The 14,227-nt window shown below is 42.6% G+C and overlaps 1 pseudogene; it reads left to right on the forward strand.

The window, feature by feature from the left end:
- The first annotated feature begins 789 nt into the window (after positions 1–789).
- The window catches only part of LOC149238359 (glucan endo-1,3-beta-glucosidase 3 pseudogene), a 94,624-nt pseudogene continuing 81,186 nt past the window's right edge, over positions 790–14,227 (forward strand).

Genomic DNA, 14,227 nt, shown 5'->3' on the forward strand with positions numbered 1-14,227 from the left:
GTTATGGTTGGAAAGGAACAACAGATTGTTCAGGGGTGAAATCTACACTACAAACAACGTTATCTCCAAAATTAAAGCACTCTTGGGAGAGACTTTGGATGCTAAACCGGCTTTAAGGAATGAAGCAATTCTGGACAGTGAGGAGGAGCTTTGGTTGAAAGATATTGCTCCAAATTATCAAATCAATCCTATTTCCCCGGCCTCTTTCCATGCTATGTGGGAAATTCGCCTGGAAGAACAGGAGTTTATAAAGTGGCGATCTGCTCTGGATGACCACTGTCTCTTCTTCGACGGGGCCTCTAAAGGCAACCCTGGGGCTGCAGGTGGGGGCGGTGTTCTTCTGAATCCTGATGGCTCTACTTTGCTCAGGTATCATTGGGGTCTGGGATTCGAATCAAATAACAGAGCTGAGGCTCTGGCTCTGTGGCAGGGGCTTTCTCTGGCTCTAAATCAGAACATTCACTCTCTGACGGTCTTCGGTGACTCCAGACTTATCATTCAAGCGCTGAACTCCCTTTTGAATCCTTCGCAGATCCACTTAGTCCTCATTCTCAAGAAAATTAGATTCATTCTGGCCAAGTTTCGGAAAATATCCTTTTATCATATTCTGAGACATCTGAATTCACAAGCTGATCTGGAAGCCAATCTTGGCTCAGCCCGTAGCCAAAGAACTCTTTCAGTCAATTCTGAAGAGTCTCTCTGCATCATTCCATAATCTTCTTAAGACCTTCACTTTCAGCAAATCTGTTCACTCTGCTGCACTGGGGGATCGCACCTGTACTAGTAACAATGGGCTTCTGCAACAGGCTATTCTCAGGTTAATCTCTGATCGACTGTTCCTGTCACAGTTTGCCCATCATTCGCACCTGGATCCATTGGTAGGCAATCAATACAGAAATGATTAGATGCACTGGAAGCTCAGTCCCCATTAGATGCACTGGAAGCTCAGTCCTCATTAGATGCATTTGACAGAGAGTGAATGTCTGAAGACAAGTAGACAACAAGTTCCAGGTTTGATCTAATTGCATGAAGGGTACATTCTATGTATGCACTATAGTTGCTGATGATTATGGTATGAGCACCGAGGGCTTTGTTGTAGCATATTGGATTATCATCCCGTAATTCGTTAAGGATTCAACCTAAGTTGGGCATAGGTCGGTTGGTGGTCTTGGGTTGTGCGTGAGGGCACCGGTCTTCATTGTTAACAACTGCAGTATTACAAGCTTTTGATTCCAGAGCAGAGACAAGGCAAGCACCTTCAATCGTGGTCCGACCTCAAAGGCGACACCTCTTGCTGTTTCAAAGTGCGAAACCCCTTTCTGTGTAACAAGAAATTCTTGGTCAAACAACAATGTATTATCCAAGTACGTGGCAGCTGTTTTGTCGACTATCAATGCAATTTAACTGTTAAAGTCAAAAAAAAAAAACAAACCCCCTTCCACCACATAGCCCATCCTAAGGGTAGAAGGAGATGTTACTATCATTGACCTGACCTCCATAGTCATGTCATGGAAATGGGGTCTTAAAATTTCGTCATATGTCAAACTCCTCAAAGTTAAAACAAACATCGCCACTATGTCTGACTCATCGAGAGATCTGTGGCGATATAATTTGTTCCTCAATCTAACTCTCAGATCAAGTAATATGGCTATTCAAAAATTTGGTCAATCACCCCTTGCCATGTCACTGGGTTTTTCCACGTCACACCCACGTGGTCCCCACATGGTACACATATGGCATTTCACTTCAATGCCATCTCATCTTCGAACGGGTCCACATCAACATACAACTTTGTGGTTATTCCATCATGGTATAAGCCACATCACCATAACATGGCCCCCACTCCCTTTCGTGGCATTGCAAATTGAGGTTTCCGGTTATGACATATCTCAACCATTTCATTTTGTTGCCTAGGGGAAATGCCTGAGATGATGTCACCCTAACGATGATTTGCACGTTGATTGATGGGAAATTTCTCTGTCTTGGGATAGAACCTTGCCCATTTCTTGTTGCCACCCCCACTGAACCGCCGAGGTGACTTTACCACCATAAGGACGTTACGCGGACATCATCCTATCCACGTGGCCTCCTTTGGGAGCACCACATGCCACCTAAATTTGGATCACTTGACCCCACCAAAAGGCCATATCTAGTTTCCATGTGTCATGCCACCATGGCACCCCGTCAGCCTAGGTACATGTCATCACATCACATGGCTAGGGTCCCAATAGGGTCCTATGCCCTTGCAAAAATATGATTCCCCATTATAAAATACTTTTTGTGTTTTTGTGGTTTCGCTGGCCTTGAGGCCTGAGACAAAAACTTTTGTCATTTCTTAACGGGTAAGCCTTCCATCTTGGCCTATGTCTCTCGCCCAAAACTAATTGTGCGCACATTCGAAAATCTCCAAGGTCCTGAGCTGAGAATTTATCTCCGTCTCTTACCATCCACTTCTCTCTATCTCCAAACGTAAATCGGTCGTCACCCAACGTTAACATATGTATGTGGGTTTATGGTGGCCAAGTGCGCTCCAACACTTAATTTCTTTGCTTTGCACAACTCCCTCCTGAGCTTGTAATATATGGAAGGATCTATCTCTCTTGAGCTTTAATGCTCACATATAAGGACATGCACACATATAAATGCTTACAACCTGCGACATACCATTGATAGGGTTATCCCTCCAAAGCTTATATTTTATATAAGAACTACCTCTCTTGAGGTTTGCAATGTATAGGTGTAAATACATAAGCCCATCTCTCCTGAGCTTTACAACATTCACACACACACACATACAAGTCTGTTACACCAATCATTTCAACACATTAACTTAGTTAATAATAGAGATTTACCCATATCTTTCATACTTAGGTAATTTGGACTGATTTTCAGGCTCATATTAACACTGAGATTCATACTTAGATTAGAACTAGAAATGAGTGAAATTCAAGATCATAAAACAAATACAAGAATCATCCATTCTTCAAAACTTACGCAGGAAATCAACATTCCATATTCATATAGGAAATCACATCCCTCATAATTAGCATAAGCATTGAATTGACAAAATAAACATATATGTACTATTCAATATTTAATGCACAAGACATAGGTGAGCACTTATCTTATAATGAATAACCTGACAACTGAGATTGGAACTTCAGCCTGCACTGCAACCTTTCTTGCAACCAATCACCCCTGAGCTAGATTTTAGAGCTTGAGACAAAGTGCTTAGTTAGGAGCTCTTAATTGTCACTCACATATCATGAACAAAGTTTTCTTTTCCCAGGTGTTCTCAACAACTCATAGCTTTTACACCATAGAGGCCTTTAACCTAATCAACATCAATGCAGGGGTTCTTGCAAGCACAAAGAGTCTATGTTTAAATTACAAAAGTATTAAGGGAGGATTATTAGTCGTGTTACTACGGTAAGGATGAGAGCGTGTCTTCCCATGGACCTCTCAGTTGTGTTATACCTGTGTTCTCATCCTCAGGTTACAAAGGCGTTATCATCCCAACTAGTCTTGGAGTGCCCCTTACCACCAGTAGTTCTCAACCAGCTAGTTCCAGTGGTTTTATCGACCTCAGACGCAAGCCATTGCTCTATGATTCTCATCCAGAAAGCCCTCTTGGGTTTCCTCGGCTAGCTACCACTAGAGAGATCTCCTCCTTTGAACTCTCTCAACATTTTTTTTCCTAGGATGCCTAATCTCCCTCTGACGTGAATGAGCCTTATGTTTTTCTTTTTCCCAACCTTTCAAATATGCTAGGCCATACTCTCTCTTCAATGTTATCCCCTCTCTCTACTTCTGTTGCAATCGTATACGGTTACATGGTCGTGCACTTGCAAAAGCCAACCTCTTTGCCAATGCAACCCACCTTCACGGTCTTGTCCCTTTTTACTTGTGAATTTTTCCAAGGGAGGTACGGCCTTTGTCCTTTCTTCCCCAACTGAAATCAATGGTGTAGTCATCCCATATAAGGCATTGTTAGCTCTGCCACATACTTTGACATTTTGAGGGTCAAATACAGGCCTGGCCGTGTTGTTTACGCTCAAAGAGGACTTGCACTGGTCACCTTCCTCCTTCTCCTTCACGCTGCTTGCACCCTCATAACCCTTGCTACCTCCATTTTACCTCTAAAACCATGTATAAACCCATGCTCCCCCAGGCCCCTGAGCGTGGAGCTTAAACCATCATATAACTGTGTTCACACGACCTCGCGCCTTCACAAGCTCTTTCCCTGTCACATCCGACGAAAACCCATGCGATCAACCCCCCGCTGTCCGATCATCTCCGCTGCGATCGGACGACATTCGCTTCCCCCGCTCCCGCGAACCAATGGCACCTTAACTCGCGATGAAAAGTGTTTTCGCCTGCTCCCTGTCGCCACGCGTCTCACGTTTAATGGGATCGCACGCCATTGTACCTTTACCGCCTGATTGTCAACAGTGGTGCGGGCAATACCATTTACCGCCCATCCTCCGTCCTCGCTTGTTAACTCCTGCGCGTCTCCTCCGTTCGATGACCGTTGGATCTGCCCTCCCGAGATCTAACGGCCCGCGCTCACTCCGCTTTCGTATTTCCTGATACCCTCTGCTGAGCGATCCTCACCGTCTATCCGCTTGATCCGACGACTGATTTCCCTCCTCTGTCCTGCTCATACACTCGTTAAGCCATACACGTCCTTGAGCCGTTCCGTGCACCCGAAGGATGAAGACGATTGTCTACCGGTACCTGGTGCTTTTCCTCCTCAACCACTGCATTCAAGAGATAGTAGGGTTGAGAAGAAAAATGACAGAACTTGATCAGGTAAATGCATTTAACAATTATGGGACTTCATCCCATATGACACTCCACCTGCCCGAGAAGGACAGCAGAGCACCTGAGAAGATTGGATTTGTTCACTGAAGCAGATAAATTGCACCAGAGACTCCATCAGGTAGTTAAAGCGGTTGGTGGTCGATTATGACCTCCCCATACTTAGAATGGCCAAGTGCTTTTGTATTCAAATTCTATATATATCCAGAAACAAGATGTAATCAGGGTTGATGGTTGTTGTTTTGATGTAAGGTTCAACTTCTAGAGACTATAACTGCTTTGATACTTGCAGCGTCTCGTCTTCATTTTCAGCTAATAGAAGATTCTTTTGCTGTTAATTGCTCACTTTCCATTCTTCTTCTGTTCTAGGCTGTGCCTGATATGCAGTTTTCCTGAACTCTTGGTGTATAGCATTAGAGGAGTTGTCATCCTACCTCTGTGTTTAAATCTTGCATGTATCAGTGAATGTGTTAATCAGGTTTCTTTTCACTTAGTGACAGAGAGCTGTCATCCTGTCTGTGAACTAGGGAATTAGATTTGTAGACCTCTTTACTGGTTGCAGCCGGCCATCACAAGGACTTGTGCATCTGCTGGTGTGATCAGTATTCTCCGTATTCACCCAATCTCTGAACTGTGAGTACTTGGTGGTCTAAAGCCTTGTAGTCTGGGGGTGTTCATGCATGTCTGGAATCAAGCAAAGTAGAAGTGGTTATCTAGCTTGAACAAGCATCATTCCTTCCATTCATCCATTTCCAACATCGAGTTGAGTTTGTAATGTTCCCGAGCATCTCCGAGCTACAACCTAGGAGAGTTTCTTGGGGTGATAACATTAATTGGTGTCGTTGCTGGGGAGGAGATTGAAGCTTAACTTCCCTGGGAGAATGACACAGTTCCACGATTTGTGATAGACAAAGTCTAGACACATTTATGGTTGTAATCATCTATCCGGCGACTCTACTAGAGAACCAACCTAGTGGCGACTCTGCATTACAATTCTGGCTCGGTTTGTGAGGCATACCCGGAGAAATCCTCAGAAATCACCAACTAACCCAGTGCCTGACCCTGAGAAGATTGCTAAGCGAGGGAAAACAACACAGAAAGGAGCATCAGGATCAGGTAAGCCTGAGAAAACTTATGCATCTCTGAAAGAGAAGGTTATAGCTGAGGACATATAGTTTGAAGATTTGGAGCCTAGCATTGTTAGTAAATAAATACCTTCAGAGATTCATAAAGCTCCTTGTTCAGTTAGTTCCCCTTTGGATCTCAGTCCAAAGAAAGCCTCCCATATAGTCCATCACATTCCTTTGTGTCTGTCATCTATTTCATTACTCCCTACCATTCAATTTGCCAGTATCCTTCCACCTATTCCAGTAATGGCAGGTCAGCAAGCTCCCACAAAGATGGAAAGAATCATAGCTGCTAGGTATGGACCCTTGGTCTTGTCTGTTCCTTTGAATGCCATGCCTGCAGGAGAATATCAGAAATATATGCCCAAATTCACTGGTATAGAGGGAGAAATAGCTGAAGAACACCTTGAGTCTTTTCATAGTTACGCTGATAACTTAGATATCAGTGAAGATGATATGTGGATGAGAGTGTTTGTCCAAAGCCTTGATGGAGAGGCTAGAAAATAGTTCAGAGAACTGCCCCATAGGTCCATAGCAGATATCGAAGCATTCGATGATGCATTCCTGAAACAATGGGGGGATAGGAAAGATTTGCTCTATTACCATACGAAGTTTGGAAACCTGAAGAGGGAAAATGGAGAATCATTGCCTGATTTTAATAAAAGATTTAATCGTATGTATAGTAAGATACCAGCTGAAGTAAAGCCTACCCCCACCTCTGCCAAATTCACTTATGCCAATGCTTTTGACTCGGATTTCTGCCTGCTTTTGAGAGAAAGAAGATGTGCCACTCTCGCTGATATGCAAGATGCAGCCCTAGAGGTTGAATCTAATATCATGGCTGCAGAAAAGTTTAAAAGTCATGCTGATAGAAGAAGGCAGAGAGGTGAGGTTTCTTCTTCCTCTGCTTCATCTCCAGAACCCAAATTAGATAAAATGACTAAAATGATAGAGTCATTGGCTGCTGAGATATCTAAGCTGAAAGTTGAGTACATTTCTGGGAAAGCAAGGTTTCAAAACACATTTGCTCCAAGAAATACAAATCCATTCAGAAGAGCAAATGAACAGTTGCAAATCATTCAAAGGGGTAAAGATGCAAATGAAAAACAAAAGGTTAAGGCTCCTTTCCAGAACGTAGTCATGGAGGAGGAGCGGTTTGAAGAAGAGGATGAAATCCATTGCATGGAAGACAAAGGCAGTGCTGCCTTTTTGACATTGGTTGCGTATGAAGAATCATTACTACAGGACCAAACCAGTCAAGAGTGGGACAGAGAGGCTATTCTGCAGACTGGCGAACAACAAAGATACAATCTGAGGTCAAAAGCAAACAATGTCAAGGAGAGCCCTGCCCCAAGAGCTGCTATCCAAACAGAGCAACAAAATATCAGACAGAAGAAGCCAACAGCTAATCCAGTCATCCTCAAAGCACCAACACAAGAGGTAAGAGGTCCTGATAAGTCCCCTTCCCCTTTCAGTTTTGAGTCAGAAGTCTAGAAGTTAAAAATATCTGCACCTCTGATAGAATTAGCAAAGAGTGAAGTTTTTAGAAAACCTATCCTTGAGGCTCTTGAGTTGAAAGGCACACAAACCTCCACTGACTGTGTCAATTTGCAAGATGATAAGCATGCAGTTGTGCTTAGCCCGATGACTAAACTTGCTGATGATAATTTTCTATCATTTTATGTCTCCTTGACCATTCATGACAAAATCCTCCACAATTGCTTGCTAGACATGGGGGCCAGCCACAATTTGATGCTTAAAGCTGTCATGGAAGAGTTAAGCCTTGATATCACTAGACCATATCATGACTTATTCTCATTTGATTCAAAAAAGGTAAAATACCTAGGATTAATCAAAGATCTGGCCATTACACTCACTTAGTTTCCCATGAAGAGCATGATCATGGATATTGTGGTAGCAGATGTCCCTCCTAAGTTTGGCATGCTACTATCCAGAGGGTGGATTAAGAGACTAGGTGGGACACTACAAAATGATTTATCGTATGCCACTGTCCCAGTTTTTGGAGGGGAAAGAAGGGGATTGTACAGAGCAGCACAACTGGCCTACATCATCAGTGATGAGAAGAGTCCTTCTAATCATCCTATCTATGTCGTGGACACTGAATTTGGAGCTTGTATTCTCCAAATTGAAGAATCCCAGAAGGCTTCAATGCAGATCAAGAAACCAGTGAATCAGGTTGAGGGAGAGCAAGGAAGTCAGGTTTGGGAGATGTTCTTTGATGGAGCATGCTCTAGGGAAACTGCAGGAGCAGGGGTGGTGTTGATATCTCCAAAACAGGAAAGCACTCATCTGTCTTTTAAGCTAGTCTTTCAAGTCACGAACAATATAGCAGAGTATGAGGCTCTGATATTGGGTCTTAATGCAGCTAAAGACAGAGGAATCAGGGACATAAAAGTGTTTGGAGATGCTGATCTTATCATTCAGCAAGTGAATAAAACATTCCAAGAAAAGCACCCAAGGCTGAAAGCATACAGAGATGAGGTATGGAGACTTAAAGATTCTTTTGATAATCTTTGTATCTCATATATCCCTAGAGTAAAAAATCAGCTTGTTGATTCCCTTACTGTGTCTGCTAGCATGTTTATCCCTCCCCTGCCTCTCAAACTAGTTTATGAAGTCCAGTTGAAATAGAGATCATCCTTGCCTGATAATGTCTGGCATTGGAAATTTTTTGAAGATGATGATGAAGTGAATAGGTTTCTGCAAGTCATTGATGAATTTTCTGAAATAAAAATTGACCAAGAGAATGAAGCCTTGCAAGAAAATCCCCAGTCTCGGCTTAGAAACAGAATTGGTAAAGATAGCATTGTCCAACTGCCCAACGATCATATACCTAAGGGTCTAGTTCCATTAAAAAAGTTGTTTGACCAAAATGACGTGCCTTATAAGGCTGCCCAAAAAGAATACCAATCTACAATCTGTAAGCATAATATAGGGAGTCCAGATCAGCCCAGATACATAAATCTGTCCACTCATCTATCTACTGCCCATAGTGTTGAATACTGCGATTTAATGAAGCAATTTGCTGATGTCTTTGCCTGGGAATATAGTGACCTGAAAACTTATGAAAAAAAGATCATTCAGCATAAAATCCCTTTAGAGAAAGACACCATCCCTTTTAAGTAGAAGTTGAGGCCCATAAATCCTTTGCTCCTCCTTTTGATTGAAAAAGAAATAAAGAAGTTACTGGCTGCCAAAATCATAGTCCCCCTCAGATATTCAAAATGGGTAGCCAATTTGGTAGTGGTGAGGAAGAAGAGTGGAGAAATCAAGCTTTGCGTTGATTTCAAAAACTTAAACAAATGCTCTAAAAAAGACAATTATCCTCTACCCAAGATGGAGCATTTGCTGCAGAAGGTCTCAGGGGCCAAAGTGATGTCTTTTCTGGATGGATTTTCAGGGTATAATCAGGTTGCTGTACATCCAGATGACCAAGAGAAGACTGCATTCACCACTCCTTGGGGCACTTTTATGTATTCTAAGATGCCTTTTGGGTTGATGAATGCTGGAGCCACCTTTCAGAGAGCTATGGATATAGCATTTGTGAGAGAGAAGGATAAATTTGTCCTTGTTTACCTTGATGATATAACAATATACTCCAGCGGCCATCAAGACCATTTGCAGCATCTGAAAAGGGTGTTCCTGAATTGCAGAAGGTTTGGGATTTCATTCAATCCTAAAAAGTCACAGTTTGCTTTAGAGGAGGGAAAGCTGTTAGGGCATGTTGTTTTTGCTGCAAGTGTCAGAATTGACCCAGAAAGAGTAAGAGAAATATGGACTTTGTCTGTCCCGAGATCAAAGAAGGATATGTAGTCCTTTGTGGGCAAGATAAATTTTGTATAGAGGTTTATTCCTAATTTTTCAAAACTTGTAAAGCACATTACCTCCATGTTGAGAAAGGGGTCAGAGATAAAATGGACTGATGCAGCAAAAAGATCCTTTGAGTCCATTAAGAAAGCTATAGTGGAAGCTCCCATTTTAAAAATTCCAGATTACAGCAAGGAGTTCCATATATATTTTCATTTGCCTCTGAAGACACCTTTGCAGTAGTTCTATTGCAAGCAGATGAAGAAGGCTCAGAGCATCCAGTGTTTTTTTTAGCAAAACATTAAGGGATGCTGAGCTAAAGTATGATATCATTGAAAAACATGCATATGTTCTTATCAAGTCTTTGAAAGCTTTCAGAATTTACATTCTGCATTCCAAGATAATTGCATATGTACCCTCTGCTTCAATAAAATATGTTCTAACGCAGCCTGATGCTGATGGAAGAAGGGCTAAATGGATTGCAAAGCTGATTGAATTTAACATAGAATTGAAGCCCACCAAACTGGTTAGAGGTTAGGGCCTTGCCAAACTGATGGCAGAAGAAAATTGCAGAACGCTGGACATAAATCTCATGAGCATGATTTCAGGGAATGGTCAGACAGAAGAAGAAACAACTGAACTAGGGAAAAATCAGTCATTGGCAGAAAATTTAGCTTCTTGTGATTGGTACTTTGCAATAGCTCAATTCTTGTTGATGCTAGAAGTTCTTCTAGGTCTTAGTTCAAGCCAAACTAGAACTATTAAGCTCAGGGCAGCTAGATATTGCATCCATGAAAATCTGCTCTACTGGAGGGACCCCTCCAAATTTTTTTTGAGGTGTCTGGACAAAGAACAATCCATTGAAGTCATGCAACAATTTCATTCCAGCCTGTGTGGAGGGAATCATTATTGGAAAACTACAGCTCACAAAATCCTCAGAGCTGGATACTATTGGCCCACCTTGTTTGCTGATGTCTTTTCATTTGTTAAATCATGTGACATGTGCCAAAGATTTGAAGGAAAACAACAATTGAAGTCCTTGCCCTTAAACCATACATTCTAGTGGCCCTTTTCAGTAGTGGAGCTTGGATTTCATTGGAGAAATCAATCCACATTTCAGTGGCCAACACAGATGGATATTAGTAGCCACAGATTACTTCGCTAAATGGATTGAAGCAATCCCTTCCAGAAAGGTTGATCATCATGTGGTCATGAGGTTCTTGACAGAGAATATCTTGACTAGATTTGGTTGTCCACATAAATTGATCATAGACAATGCAACAACCTTCAGGGCAAAAGAATTGGTGGACATGTGTGACTCAATGGACATTAAGCTGGTTCATTCCACCTCATCTTACGCTCAAGGCAATGGTCTCGTAGAATCTTCCAACAAAAGTCTTATAAGGATAATTAAAAAGCTATTGGAAGATAACAAAAAGAATTGGGATTCTAAGCTCAAATATGCACTATGGGCTGACAGAGTGACCACCAATAAATCCACAGGGAATTATCCATTCAAGCTGGTATATGGCACTGAAGCTGTATTCTCGATTCAGTTAACCCTCCTAGTGGAAAAATTCTTGCAAGAAGAGCAGGATGAGGAAGAATACATGGCAAAAAGGATCACTGATTTAGCATAGGTACATCAAATCAGAGAACAACTGGTTGAAAGGTCAGCAACGCATCAACAGAGAATTAAGGAAGTTTTTGACAGAATGACCAAAACAAATAGTTTTCAGGTTGGGGACTTAGTTCTTAAGTGGGATGCCCTGAAAGAGAAGAAAGGCAACCATGGGAAGTTTGATGCTTTTTGGACAGGGCCTTTTATCATCTCCCAGATCCAAGGGAACAATACTTTCATGCTGCAAAGTATGGAAGGGGAAACATTTTTTGATGGCCCAGTTAATGGGCGTTTTCTGAAAATTTATGTTATTTAAGGTCTTTTGGCCTTAAAATTGTAAATATGTTGTTTTAGTATAGGTTCAGTTAGACTCCATGCCCAATGGAACACTAGGAAATTTTGCTAATTTGTTTTCATAGGAAAGGCTCTGTAGTTCTAGAGACCTCACAGGGAGGATCTCATCCCCAAAAGGAGCCAGTGTTAGCGCTGCCACATACCTTGACATTTTGAGGGTCAAATACAGGGCTGGCTGTGTTGTTTACACTCAAAGAGGACTCGCACCGGTCATCTTCCTCCTTCTCCTTCACGCCGCTTACACTCTCATAACCCCCGCTACCTCCGTTTTACCTCTAAAACCCTGTATAAACCCATGCTCCCCCAGGCCCCCGAGCGCGGAGCTTAAACCATCATATAACTGTGTTCACATGACCGCATGCCTTCACAAGCTCTTTCCCTGTCACATCCGACGAAAACCCGTGCGATCAACCCCCCGCCGTCCGATCATCTCCACCGTGATCGGACGGCGTTCGCTTCCCCCACTCCCACGAACCAACGACACGTTAACTCGCGATGAAAAGTGTTTTCACCCGCTCCTCGTCGCCACGCGTCACACGTTGAATGGGATCGCGCGCCATTGTACCTTTACTGCCCGACTGTCAATGGTGGTGCGGGAAATACCATTTACCGCCCATCCTCTGTCCCTACACGTTAACTCCCGCGCGTCTCCTCCGTTCGATGACCGTTGGCTCTGCCCTCCCGAGATCCAACGGCTCGCGCTCACTCCGCCTCCGTATCTCCTGATACCCTCCGTCGAGCGATCCCTATCGTCTATCTGCTTGATCTGACAACGGATCTCCCTCTTCCATCTTGCTCGTACACTCGCCAAGCCATACACGTCCTTGACCCGTTTCGTGCGCCCGAAGGACGAAGACGACCGTCTACCGGTACCTGGTGCTTTTCCTTCTCAACCACCGCATTCAAGAGATAGTAGGGCTGAGAAGAAAAAGGATAGAACTCGATCAGGTAAATGCATTTAACATTTATGAGACTTCATCCCATATGACACTCCACCTTCCCGAGAAGGACAACAGAGCACCTGAGAAGATCGGATTTGTTCACTGAAGCAGGCAAATCGCACCAGAGACTCCATTAGGCAGTTAAAGCGGTTGGTGGTCGATTATGACCTCCCCATACTTAGAACGACCAAGTTCTTTTGTATCCAAATTCTATATATATCCAGAAACAAGATGTAATCAGGGTTGATGGTTGTTGTTTTGATGTAAGGTTCAACTTCTAGAAACTGTAACTACTTTGATACTTGCAGTGCCTCGTCTTCATTTTCAGCTAATACAAACTTTTTTTGTTGTTAATTGATCACTTTCCATTCTTCTTCTGTTCTAGGCTGTGCCTGATATGCAGTTTTCCTGAACTCTTGGTGTATAGCATTAGAGGAGCTATCATTCTACCTCTGTGTTTAAATCTTGCATGTATTAGTGAATGTGTTAATCATGTTTCTTTTCACTTAGTGGCAGAGAGCTGTCATCCTGTCTGTGCACTAGGGAATTAGATTTGCAGACCTCTTTACTGGTTGCAGCCGGCCATCACAAGGTCTTCTGCATCTGCTGGTGTGATCAGTATTCTCCGTATTTACCCAATCTCTGAACTGTGAGTACTTGGTGGTCTAAAGCCTTGTAGTCTGGGGGTGTTCGCGCATGTCTGGATTCAAGCAAAGTAGAAGTGGTTATCTGGCTTGAACAAGCATCATTCCTTCCATTCATACATTTCCAACATCGAGTTGAGTTTGTAATGTTCCCGAGCATCTTCGAGCTACAACCTAGGAGAGTTTCTTGGGGTGATAACAGGCATATTAGTTATCCTCCCATCATTGTCATTAAATAATCAAGCCTCTTCTAATTTCCCAACAATCTCCCTCCCCAAGCTCTGAAATCCTTGTCCCAACCTTAGTTAATTACAACAAATAATCACAATATTTACAATCAGGGACGTGGTTAACCAAAATTTTTGTCACAAACCCCACCACCTTGGAGGAACACCTTCCTCGGGGTTCTATACTCGAACACAAATACAACCGTGCTTTAACCAAGCACAAAACCATTGTGATCTTTATACACAAAACTATGTACAATCATTTATAAAATTATTTACTTGGCTTAACTGACAATAAAAAATGGGTATGTTTCCTGCATATGGTTAGCCATATCGCATGTGTCTTCCTTGGGCCCAAAGTGTTTCTAATGCACTTTGGCTTGCTCAATTACTCGATTATGGAGTGCGACTTGTCTCTGATTTAAGATGCATAGAGGTTCCAATTGAAACTCTCCCTTTGATTCTACTTGTAACATTGACCAATCAATCACATGATTAGCATCCTGTACATACTTTTTGAGTAAAGAAACATGAAAAACATTATGAACCTTTATTGTTGGTGGTAAGGCCAACTTATAGGCTATTGGTCCTATCCTTTCAAGAACTTGAAATAGCCCCACAAAAACATGGCACCAACTTGGCACATGACTCTGTTTTTAGAGAG

This window comes from Pinus tabuliformis, chromosome 8, assembly GCF_031772625.1.
Source record: "Pinus tabuliformis cultivar Carrire ecotype Pingquan chromosome 8, CPIR1, whole genome shotgun sequence".
Lineage (NCBI taxonomy): Eukaryota > Viridiplantae > Streptophyta > Pinopsida > Pinales > Pinaceae > Pinus > Pinus tabuliformis.